The sequence below is a fragment of the Hylaeus anthracinus genome, unplaced genomic scaffold (assembly GCF_026225885.1).
Source record: "Hylaeus anthracinus isolate JK02 unplaced genomic scaffold, UHH_iyHylAnth1.0_haploid 11765, whole genome shotgun sequence".
Taxonomy (NCBI): Eukaryota; Metazoa; Arthropoda; class Insecta; order Hymenoptera; family Colletidae; genus Hylaeus; species Hylaeus anthracinus.
In genome coordinates this window covers 830-12,911 of record NW_026534138.1, presented here as the reverse complement: position 1 = coordinate 12,911, position 12,082 = coordinate 830, and the positions used below count along the sequence as shown (strand labels likewise).

Genomic DNA, 12,082 nt, shown 5'->3' with positions numbered 1-12,082 from the left:
CCAAGTTCATGAAAAATTATACTGCCACCTTGTATAACGTGGCGCTACCGATTATCTTTTACAGGATAAATATACATATGATATTTATTCTAAATTTAGACAAAAATATATTTTTTTTTTTTAAGTATAAAATGAATACCTATTCATTATTTAGAATGGAATATTTTTTCCCAAATATAAAATACATATTTATTTAATATTCGCAACAATATATTTTTTCTCCAATTTAAAATACATATTCATCTGATATTCTCGGTCCCACCCCTGAAAGGGGGGAGAGGATAAGGTTGAGTGCCTTCCGGGCGCGTCCCCGGGTGGCGGATAGGGAAACGGCCAGAGATGCCGAAGTCAGACCCGTACCGAGGTGCGGATCTGAAGCCGCGTTCGGTCGGGGAGGCCAAGGTGGCAGGGTCAGTAAGGGCTATAAGGGACCCGGCAGGCGTAAAACCCGGCCCAGGGGAACCAAGACCCCGCCGCGGACTAACTCCCCAAGCCAAGGTGTAAGCTATCGTGCCGAGGGCTGGATGGCACCGGGGTGACGGTATCGTGAACGATGCCCTTGGGGCACCAGGCAAAACCCTATTGTATTTTAGCCTTACACCCGCAAGCAATCTCTGCGGGGGCGGAGAGAATATTTCTTGCCTTCTCGTGGGATTTTTATGAAACCACATGCTTTTTCTATTACACCCTTTGTTCTATTTTTATATTTACGCGAAGGGACTCCGACAGGAAGGCCTTCGACTACGCCCGGTGTGGTTGAGGCGGACCTCTGTGTTAGCGAGATACTTACCGAGCTGACGCGAGGGCTGTCGATGGCCACACCACAATCATCTGTGGAGACGGAGGGCTCGGCACCGACTGGGACTACTGAATCCACAGACACCAAACGCACGTGGAAGAAGAAGAGTGGAGTCACTAAGAGGAAGGCGCGCAAAGCCAAATTGGCAGAGCGTTTGTCGGCCTCTGAGGCAGCTAACTCGGACGAAGTGGCAGGGAACTCGGAAGGGGTCCAGGATCAGGGCTTGAAAAGGCCCAGATCAGATGAAGAGACCCCTTCTTAAGCCCTGAAAAAACGGTAAAGTTGTCTGCCGAGGCGCTGAAGGGCGGCAGGAGAGCGGCTGTGGCGCTCTCCGGCTATCCCGAGCCATTACTTACCAAAGGGAAGGCAAAACAGGTGCAGCTTGGGCTCATGGAGGCCCAAAATGCAGAGGAGAAGGCCCCTCGTTTTGAGGGAGTAAAGTTCAAGCAGGGGCTCCTGTGAATCACCTGCTCGGAGGATGAGGCCTCAGCAGGATGACAGCGGTCTTGCCCATGATGGTGGAGAGCACCGAGGTCATCCTGAGAAAGCTAAGACATGCCAACCCTGGCCTACGGACCTCCTTATGGAGGCTGTGGGACAGGAAGGTAGTCGACAGCGCTACACACACGGTGCACAGCGTAGACGCCGAATCCCTTAAAATCTTAAGGGTTGAGAGGCTTAGGCCCCACTGCGGGCTGGGAAGGGCTCATTTTTATGAGACCCGTACCTGTACCGGGGTGGGGACCGGGGGACCCTCGCACAAAGGTGCGAAACCGGCGAAGGGGGGCTGAACCGGCGAAGGGGGGTGGAACCGGGGCTGGGGAACCGATGGAGGTCTCATCGGAACCTGGACCACCGGCCACGAACCCGGTAGCCGTAGTACCAAGAGGTACTAATGTCCCCCTCAGTGGGGGGCCCGAATCCTCGAAGGTGGCGGTAAAAGCCGGCCCTTCGAGGGGAAAGGGACCCGCACCTGAGAGGGGGGGGGGGCGAAGGGGCCCCGCGGGGGGGGGGGGGGGCAGGGGTAGGCCCTCCAAGAACCAAGCCCTGATTACGAAGGGCCTAGAGGAGACTCAAAGAGCGTCACAGAAGACCCTCTTAGGGCATCCACAGAAGAAGGCCGGAGGCGGAGAGGAATAGAGGGGGGGGGGATGGCCAGTAACCGTGACCCCCTATACTCCCCGACACGTCAACGAGCGAGGATCGGCATGGTCCCTACCAACGTGATAGGGGACGGCCTTAGATGTTCGCAGATTAACTTGCGACACTACAAAGCCGCCTCGGCCGTCTTAAGGGGGCAGGTCGGTATTACAGTAGCTACTCTCTGCATAGAAATGGTATTACCATTAGATATGCAGCAGCGGAGGAAAACTATATGGAGCTGCTCGTTATTGCCATACAGTATAGTTTGTTCTCAACAACATATACTGTATACTTCTTCCTTGAGTGATTTTAAATGCTCCGCGTAGTAATTTTAAAGTGATTTAAACGGGGAGTCCGTTGATAGTGCAAGCGTAAAAAGTTAATTATACATTTTAATTGTTCGAAATGTGTTTACGTTATAATAGTTGCAATTAGGAATGTATAAAATCTCTTGAACTGTCACGCTGTACACCTTAGTTTCATCTGTAAGAATAAATGAGTTTAACAATAAGTACTTTTTGAATTTATACTACTTTAATGTAAAACCTGATACCTACACTTCCTGATGAATCCACTATTAGTTTCCTATTTCTTCTAAATATTTCTTGCAATGGTACTGACTCCTTTATTGTCATAGAACCTACAATAATAAGTTAGAATGAATTACAATCAATCTGCGTGCAATAAACATGTAAGTGTACATGATTTACTTATCTTTATGGTTACACTGCAAGGACCTGCTTCCTTTCCTTTCCTGATAGAGCACGATTTTCACCATTGATAGTAGTCACTAAAAATAATTCAAATAAATTCATAGATGTCAATAACAAGTACTTTTCCACTCGAATGTAAAGATTGATTCCTACATTTTCTGAAGTCTCCATTACTAGTGTTGACTATTTCTGAGAAATATTTTGTTGCAAGTTACTGGTTGTAGAACTTGTGGTAAAAAGTTAGAACAAGTTGTAATAACTCAGTATACAATAAACATGTTAATATATATGTGTTAGTTATATATAAGCATGCATGCATTGCAAAGGCTTACTTTCTTTCCTTTACGTATATATGGTGATTTTCAATTAATACAATTGTCGGACGACAAATACATGTCTTGAAGTATCATGCTGTACACTCTAGATTCATCTATAAAAATAAAGAAGTTTAATACAAATTACTTTTTGAGTTTATACTAATTGAATGTAAAAACTGATACCTACGTATCCTGAAGAACCCATTACGAGTGTTCCCTATCTCTGATAAATATTTTGTTGCAGTATCGCTGACCCCTTTCGATTATAGTTTGTGGTCATAGAACCTGTCAGAAAAAGTTAGAACGAATTGTAATCAACTTGTATACAATAAGACTGTAAATGTGTGTATGTTAGTTACTTATCTGTATCCAAGCATTTCGAATACTTGCTTTCTTTCCTTGCTTCATACAGCTTGGTTTTCATCTTTGATACTAGTCAGTGGAAATAAATGAAGCAAATTTCTAGATTAACAAAAAACTGAAGATTATTTTCAATTAATCCAATTATTTTCAAAACAAAAGTATAAGTGTCATACTTACACTTTTATAGATGTCATTTCCCATTGAACTGAAAGAATAGCTGCAACTAAAAATTATTAATAGGAGAGTTTGAAGAGTCCCACTACCAACCCTGTCATAGACGGTCATCTTCACTTTTCATATGTACATTTTACTATTTCCGTACTTACCGGTCAGGAACATTGCTTATTTCACAGCTTTATGGATTCAGCTGATGCACACGCCGGTGCATATGTACATTATTTTATACAGCTTTTGAACTCGCTAATGCACACGCAGGTGCATATGTACATTTTTATATAGATTTTCATTTGGTACTCGTAGATGCTCCGCCTATTTTTACATACGGAGGTTCTCTAATCGGCTGGTATCGATTAAATGTGCTATCTACGATCTCTGGCAACAAAGAGTCCTTATAAAACTTCTTGAGTTTTTCCTCCATCTGTGTTGCCCAAAATTGATCATTTCTTGATACTTTTATAATTTTTACTCCTTTCGGCGTCCATAAACCAAATAGACAATATTGTCTATTTGTTATATGCAGCTGTCCTTGCACTTGATAATACTAATGGTGGTGGTGGTTACTTCGACGATGGTATCATCGTCTACGCTGCCATCAGGAGTTGCACCTAAATAAGGCACAACGGCATCGATGAAGAGGCCATATGGTCGAATATGAATTCCTAATTCGTCTTCCAGTTGCCTCAAGGCGTTTGCCTCGTTCTCCCTTCCGTATTGTAGGCATCGTAGATTCGGTATTTGCGGATACATTATACTTTTCAAAGTATTTGATCGCGGTCTATCTTTTCGTAATCGGTATATCTTGCCGAAATTGGATTCGGTTAATAATTTTCTCCTATAAGCTATCCATTTCTCGCTTTCCGCTTGATCTCGAGTTTCTGCTTCTATCGTGTGCCGCATCGTTTGCCATTCATGGAGTATATCCATGTGCCTTTTATACTCGGCAGAATATACAGTATCTTCCATATTGGGTTTGTCTGCGTTGGGGCCGTAATTCTGGTCGCAAGATTGTTGCTTATTTTTTAAGTGGGATATATTGGCATTTTCCTTACGATGGTTGTCGGTTCTTCGTCCACTGCCATACTCAATTTGCTGTACGTCCCTTTCGTGTTGAATTGGACGACAGCAGCGTTGACTCTGCCCTGATACGAGCCTCTTCGTCCAAAATTTATTCTTTTACCTCCGATAAATTTGGCAATGATATTATTAGAGCTTTCAACAGCATTATTATTCAGACCGTACAGCAAACTTTCAGCTTTAGCGAAAAGTGGCTGCATCGCTTCTTCGATATTTTGATATATACCGGCTTCTTTCAACTTTGGAATATAATTCACTCTGTCGGGGTCAGAGTATTTCTTACAAAAGTATGCTAACTTCTGACAGTCCTTGTGCTCCCCGAAAACGTGACTCGGTACATTTTTCATATCTTCTTTCAAATTTTGTATATGTTCAACGAGTCTTAATTTCTCTTTTGATCGGTATTCTGCAGCTTTCTTGATACCTGTACGTAAGCGTATAGCATTCTGCTGTACGATAGCTCTTAGCTCCTTGTGGCGGTCTTTTGTTACAATATCGGTAATTTTTCTACCGAAATTGCGAAGCAGGTGATTGGTGCATTCTATTTTTCGTACACGCACCATGTACTTTTCATATGGATCATTGTCCAATATCTTCTTGTACACGCTGCTATCGCCATCGGCAACAAGTATAGAGTAGATGAGGTCGTGCATTTCTATGCTGCACTTGAATCCTTCCACAATAGCAGCACTTTCCATCCCAGTCGAATTCTGGTTACGACCCCAGTTTTTAAAGCATCGATGCTCGCGTGCTTCTTCCATGTTCTTCGCCGCTCTTTGGCAAATCAGGCGAAATTTATTTTTCACGCTGATATATAATACTTTTTTCGTGTGGTATCCCACAATGGCTCCTACCCCAGAAAGGGAATTGTAATCACCTCCGCGGTATGACCTCTTCATCCAGCTGCCATCCACGATAACTGATATCCACGGTATATCAGTTCCTGGAACTATATCGCCCCTTGCTCTGGATAATTCTTGTTCCTCTCTTCCTGCATCTTCCATTTCGCGTTGTGCGGCCACTTCGAAGGCATCGATTATGTCATTCTGACATTTCTCATATATTCTTTTCGTCATGCAGGACACGTCTATAGCAGACATTACTTCTTCCAGTTGATTGTATCCGCCGCCCGTCACCATTGTTGCGGAAACAGCGGCGTGGTTGATATCCATGCTGCCATGATTCTGCTGAAGACAGGATATACGCTCCACGTGATTACACATTCGGCATTGAACATTGTACGTTTTTTCCAATCCATACTGTTGACATCCAATTATGTCAAAATGTTCAATGCCACAGCCTATAGTCGAATGATTTTGCAAATTTTTTATTTGTTCGAAAACATACGCAAAATCAGCGAAGTCTATACCTCTGGATATTGAATTTTTCAACTGTTGAGGTTCCGCTCGCTCTACCACATAATTACAGTCGTAATTCATCGAATTTCCGATATCTTCATTCGTTTCTTCCTCGATGTCCATTACGAAAGGTCTTTCGCAGCTGGCTACCAGGTTTTATACCTTTCGTCACTGGTGTCGTTCTTTCTTCTTCGCTTTTGTTTACATCCATCTTTTCGTTTTCCTCGAAATCTACTTCTTCTGTAATTTCTTGAGTAATTTCAATATTTTCGACAGTTTTTACTTCTTCATGTCCTGACATAGCAGGAACTTCATCCTCTTGGAATATTTGGTACGAAGTACCTGTTTCCTCCGCGGTACTTCGACTTACCGCGAGGCACGCTGCTTTTTTTACTTGCCGGCTATACGGAAAGAATGAATAATTATAATTAATTATATGCGGGGCATACATAAATGTAAGAAAAATGTATTATACAAATGTACGAAGACGACAGAAATTCGACAATAATAAAATGAACGGAATTGCTTGAAAAATAGAAGTGCACAATCAGAAGCTATCTGAGTTGGAAATAGTCTGATTTATGTGACATTAGGTATCATTTTAATCAAGAAAACACCAGAAAATTCTTTGGTGACATCTTTTCCATTGATTCAATGAAGGGCACAGAATTTGATTTTGTGAACAATTGATGGGGCACCGGCCTTGCGACCGTAGGCAGCCGAGCAAACTCAGGTATGGCGCTTAGCGGACAACAAAGGATAGCCCCATCCACCATTTTTGCAATGGAAATTGTTGTTCAGAATCGTCTCAGCTACCCCTCATTTCCGGCTCCTCCCCGACTTTTGGGAAACCCTGAATAAGAGAATCTTTGTACGTAGACATTTTTTGTGTGAACTTTTGTCACGATATGATATAAAGTTGTATACTCCGCATTTCATTATAAAGAAATAGCATTTTTTTTTAATTTTTAAACATATTTTAGACTCTTTTGACAATTGCGCGTGTTCGTGCGCAGACTTTTTTTGCCCAATGTAAATCGGATGTAAGTAGTGCATAATGGAGTCAGTGCATGCATTGCTTGCTATAGTTCGATTTATATTAATTTATGATATTCATAAGAAAATGAGACGTTTCGTGGTAGTCCTTTCGAGGTAATCGTCTTCTACACTGACGGACAAAATTAAAGGGACACTATTTTAAAACGTCATATCTATGGGAGTTTTCAACCGATTTTGAAGAAACTTCGTGAGTAGTAGTTTTGAAGTGTTCTATAAATGTGTGCAAAGTTGCATTGGTGAGGGTTGATACGAAGGGGTTAATTCGCCCCCGTAAAGAGGAGCACGTAAAAAAAAGACACTTCTGAGGGGGCCAGGGGTGACGGAAGGGGTTGAAAAAATAAAAAAAAACATTTGGGGCGACTCTCCTCGATGCTCTCTACAAAATGCACCCCTCAAAATCCTTCTCGGGCAAATCCACCACTCACAACACTCCACCCCCTCCAAAATCCACAATTTTTGGACTATAGCCCCGAATTTGGGCTCAATGCATTCTCTGGAATCTCCTGATCCAGGAAATGCCAACACTCACGCCGGCGCCCCATAGGCACCCCTTAGAGGGATGCAACAGTTCGCCACTTTTCAACACCCTTCGTAAGGAAGCACTTCCGCACCTCGAAGGGCGATGAAATTCACCATGTTTATTCTCGGTACGTTAAGGATCAATGTCATTTAAAGCTCGTTTCGAAAACTGCCCCTGGAGCTGAACAAGGTGGCCCAGAGTTAAGGGTGGTCCACCCACAGGTGTAGGGGTTGGAACGATATTTCGTTGCGTGGAACACATGTGATACGGTCCAAGGCATTGGAGTGACACAGTTTTGATGTCTTTTCCCCGCGTGGATAGCATTAAAATACGAAAATGTCGTTTTCTTTGGAAAACCCACCCGCGAGTTTAGGCCTGTGTACCAGGTGAACGAGTAATCCTACGTCAACGCCGTTCATGGATTCGGACGAGCGAATGCTTTATTAACAGGTCCACAAAAAGTCGGATATTTTGAATCACGCTTTCATTGTCAAATCGGAGTAGATTTGAAAGAGTGTTAAGTGGGCCGGACGGAGCCGGCATTCAGGAGCGCCTGGAGTTACGCAACCAACCATTCCTTGTACCTCGCTACGGTTACTCTCGCGTCCCTCGACTGAAGCGTGTCTCACACAGTCGCGTTGCGCAAACGGTATTTCCTTATGTTCAATCGAGTGTGTTGGAAGAACGCCCTTCCAAAGCGGACGGCTTAATTCTTGCTATGTAATTGAGTGGAAGAGTTCGGAGTGTAGGTGAGATTGACCTTTTATTTTAGAACGATTACTGAGCCATTACTTGCCACCGTAGTGGCAAGAGTACCACCGTAGTGGTAAGATTCATTTTTTTACATATTTTTATTATGTACTATACACGTCGATTTCTGAGAATTTAGGGTAATAAATAAACGTGGTTTATTGGCTTGGTTTCGAGGTTTACGCGCTCGTAAACCTCGTTGAGAATAAACATGGTGAATTTCATCGCCCTTCGAGGTGCGGAAGTGCTTCCTTACGAAGGGTGTTGAAAAGTGGCGAACTGTTGCATCCCTCTAAGGGGTGCCTATGGGGCGCCGGCGTGGGTGTTGGCATTTCCTGGATCAGGAGATTCCAGGGAATGCATTGAGCCCAAATTCGGGGCTATAGTCCAAAAATTGTGGATTTTGGATGGAATGGAGTGTTGTGAGTGGTGGATTTGCCCGAGAAGGATTTTGAGGGGTGCATTTTGTAGAGGGCATCGAGGAGGGTCGCCCCAAATGTTTTTTTTTATTTTTTCAACCCCTTCCGTCACCCCTGGCCTCCTCAGAAGTGGCTTCTTTCGACGTGCCCCTCTTTACGGGGGCGAATTAACCCCTTCGTATCAACCCTCGCCAATGCAACTTTGCACACATTTATAGAACACTTCAAAACTACTCCTCACGAAGTTTTCCCAAAATCGATTGAAAACTCCCATAGATATGACGTTTTAAAATAGTGTCCCTTTAATTTTGTCCGTCAGTGTACGTTATCATGATTGAATTGTTTAATTAAAATGGAATAAACACGAAAGTTACGAATAAAAGATGTTATATATTGTCATTTGCAAATTGGTTATATGTCCTTCTGCCATAAATCGGATAAAACCATAAAAAATTATATTGCAATAAATTTATTGTTATATATTTTTATTCATTTATTAATTTACAGAGTTTTTTATATTTTTTCAATACAAAATACATATTTTTGTATACATAGATATCTTGGATTTTGTTCTAAATGATATTCATTGTAGTTTACGTGAAATTAGGGGGATTGGAAAACCTTGTCAGAAAAACGAAGTAGTTTGGCTAAAATCATCATTGTTGAAACTTTTTATATAAACCATATGTAATATATAGCGTTAGAATAATTTGATCTCGCAAATTTTGAATGATTTGATTCTTTGATAAATTGAAGAGCGAACACGTATGCGCGCCGTGAAATTTCATGACTTATTGAAGTTAAATAATAATAATAATAATAATTGTATGAAGTAAAAGTCTTCACAGCAATATTCTATACATAATTTATGGTATATAATGTTTAAATATAAAATATAGTAAAATTTGTAATGCAAATACTCAATATTTTCTTTGTAAATAGATTTTGCTTTAGAAAGTTCCGATGACTCGCGTGAAAATGTTCAAACACAAGAAGATATCGATTCTGATCAGTGTTTCATAGCGCTTTACGAAAACTCATCCGATGATAATAATTAGTCATCAAAATGATATATTTTTATAATATGTAATACACTCGTACCAACGTATTGGATAACGCTAATGTCGGCGGTAAACGTCATCTTTAGAGAAAAGGAGGGTTAACTTTAAAAATCGTGCAAATTAGAAAAAAAAATCGTAAACAGGTTTTTAAAACAACATTTTGTAGGTAAAATTTTTGTTGTCTTTTTCGAGAAAAAAAGAACAAGACAACAAAAATTAGTTTAAATTAGTAATATTACGGTAAAGTTGACATTTCAAGCTATAAAACGCTTTTTCAACTTTAATTTTACGGCGATTTTTCACCGAGTTACAGCGATTTGAAAATAAGCTAGGTTTAAAACTACGAACGTTAGAAAGTTCTATTTAGTCTTAAAAGATAGAGGAGTGTTTTCTAAATAAGAAGACATATTCCTTTATAATTATCTGATATTTTGAATGCCTGTAAATGAACATCGAAGTTCAAAAAGTTGGCGACGTGAATACTTTTCACGAAATACTTTTGTATTTTTATGAAAAGTTATTCGTCTAGGTCGAATTTACTACGCATTATTGGATTCTGCAAACATTTCTGAAGAGAAAACCACCCGCGGTAAACGTTGGAACGTTTTTTAGTTCGTACAGATCTAGAAATTATTAATTTAGAACGCACGAATTCTGTTTGCCGGCGCGCAGGCTTCGCTCGCTTTATATCGGTGAATCATGGCCTTCGTCATGCGTTCTGCACAATCGTCGCCACGTGCTTGAATAACAACAATCAGATTCTTGTAACTTCGTTAAAATTCGCCACACATTGACGAATAGAAGACCATTTTAAAGCTTAATGTTTCTACTTTTCGATACTTTAATCTTTTGTTATTTAAGTTAGTGTATGGGGGGTAAACTCTGCTCTAGAGAGATTTTTTATAGGTAGCAGTTTTCAGTAAAAATTAGCAACAAAATATACAATTATAGATTGAATTAATTGTTAAATAATTCAATTTAGATTTAAATAAAGTTTGCTTAATACCAAATTAGCAAAAGTCGAATAATTGAAGATAGAAAAACGGGAAATTAATGATTAAAATTTAAACAGTGGACAATTATCTCCGTTTTGTTGAGTTGCAGTATAAATGAAATATTAAAAATGAAGAATTACTTATCTGGAACATGTAAATGTAATACAAAAACCGATAGCGCGTGGCGCCGATTAGGCGAATCCCGTAGTGACGGCCCTGACTGACCGAAATATAGCGAACAATGGCTGTGCATCGGCAAAATACTATTCATGCGTTCCGAGTTGACATTTTGTCAAACCGTATGGATTAGAAACCGTTCCAACATTTGCCGCGGGTGGTTTTCTCTTCAGAAATGTTTGCAGAATCCGATAACGTAGTGTAAAATCGACCTAGGTGAATAACTCTTCATTAAAATACAAAAGTATGTCGTGAAAAATTCACGCATCATCACCTTTTTGAAATTCGGTGTTCATTTACAGGCATTCAAAGAAGCAGATAATTCTAAAGGAATATGTCTTCATATTCAGAAAACACTTCTCTATCATTTAAGACTAAATAGAACTTTCTAGCGTTCGTAGTTTTCAAGTAATACTACGTTTTCTTTAAAAATCGACCGTTTTTACAAAATCTCGTATTTCTCGAAAACTAAGAGTGATGGAGCAATTTCACTTTCAGATTCGTATTTAGGACGAGGAACCCTATAAGAATCACGTAGTGGATATCGCGGAAAAAAATCATGTTGGACAGTGTAATTAAATTTAATGCACCCACAATGAAATGAGAACTAATTTACGTATTGCAAAGATTTAAAGATGCATGGCGTTTCTAATATATATTATACAGCTGGGTCGGCGTCGTGTGGCGCGGCGCGATACGTGTTCGCTCCTAAACTGTTTAAATTACTGCTACACCGATTTATCATCACCCAAAGTTTGTCAGACCAAACTTTTTAATGCGATATATTACATATAGTGCAAAACAGTTGAATGACAAAAGGATATTTGTAATGAAATTAGCAGAAATTTTATGTCTCGGGCTCTCGGACTAACAAACACGGATGAAATTGGTTCAAATAACTAACAGTCATTTACATATACAAATGCGTTTCAAATAACGTAACTTTCCTTGCTCGAATCTTTCTATTTTTGGATAATCGTCGTGAAGATAACAGGAGCTTCTTTCTTTTCACGTCGCGCTTTTTACAGCGTTTATCTCTTCTGTCTTCATCTTATTTTTCTATTGCGACACTTACGGAACTATCGCACATTGCACAATACACATAATATGTAAAATATCGCGTTGACGCGCACCACTCTCACCACGAACGCAGA

At 40.5% G+C, this 12,082-nt stretch overlaps 2 long non-coding RNA genes across 3 annotated transcripts; both read right to left on the bottom strand.

The window, feature by feature from the left end:
* Positions 1–2,394: 2,394 nt before the first annotated feature.
* Positions 2,395–2,865, bottom strand: LOC128896610 (uncharacterized). The gene is made up of 3 exons (XR_008462043.1): positions 2,809–2,865; positions 2,500–2,582; positions 2,395–2,425 (listed from the first exon to the last, which is right to left on the bottom strand). It is a non-coding gene; the product is annotated as an uncharacterized LOC128896610 (long non-coding RNA).
* Positions 2,866–2,985: 120 nt separating this feature from the next.
* Positions 2,986–3,595, bottom strand: LOC128896609 (uncharacterized). 2 transcript variants are annotated; one of them, XR_008462041.1, is made up of 3 exons: positions 3,513–3,595; positions 3,160–3,434; positions 2,986–3,085 (listed from the first exon to the last, which is right to left on the bottom strand). It is a non-coding gene; the product is annotated as an uncharacterized LOC128896609 (long non-coding RNA). The 2 variants fall into 2 exon arrangements; XR_008462042.1 differs by having other exon boundaries at positions 2,986–3,075.
* Between the last annotated feature and the right edge of the window lie 8,487 nt (positions 3,596–12,082).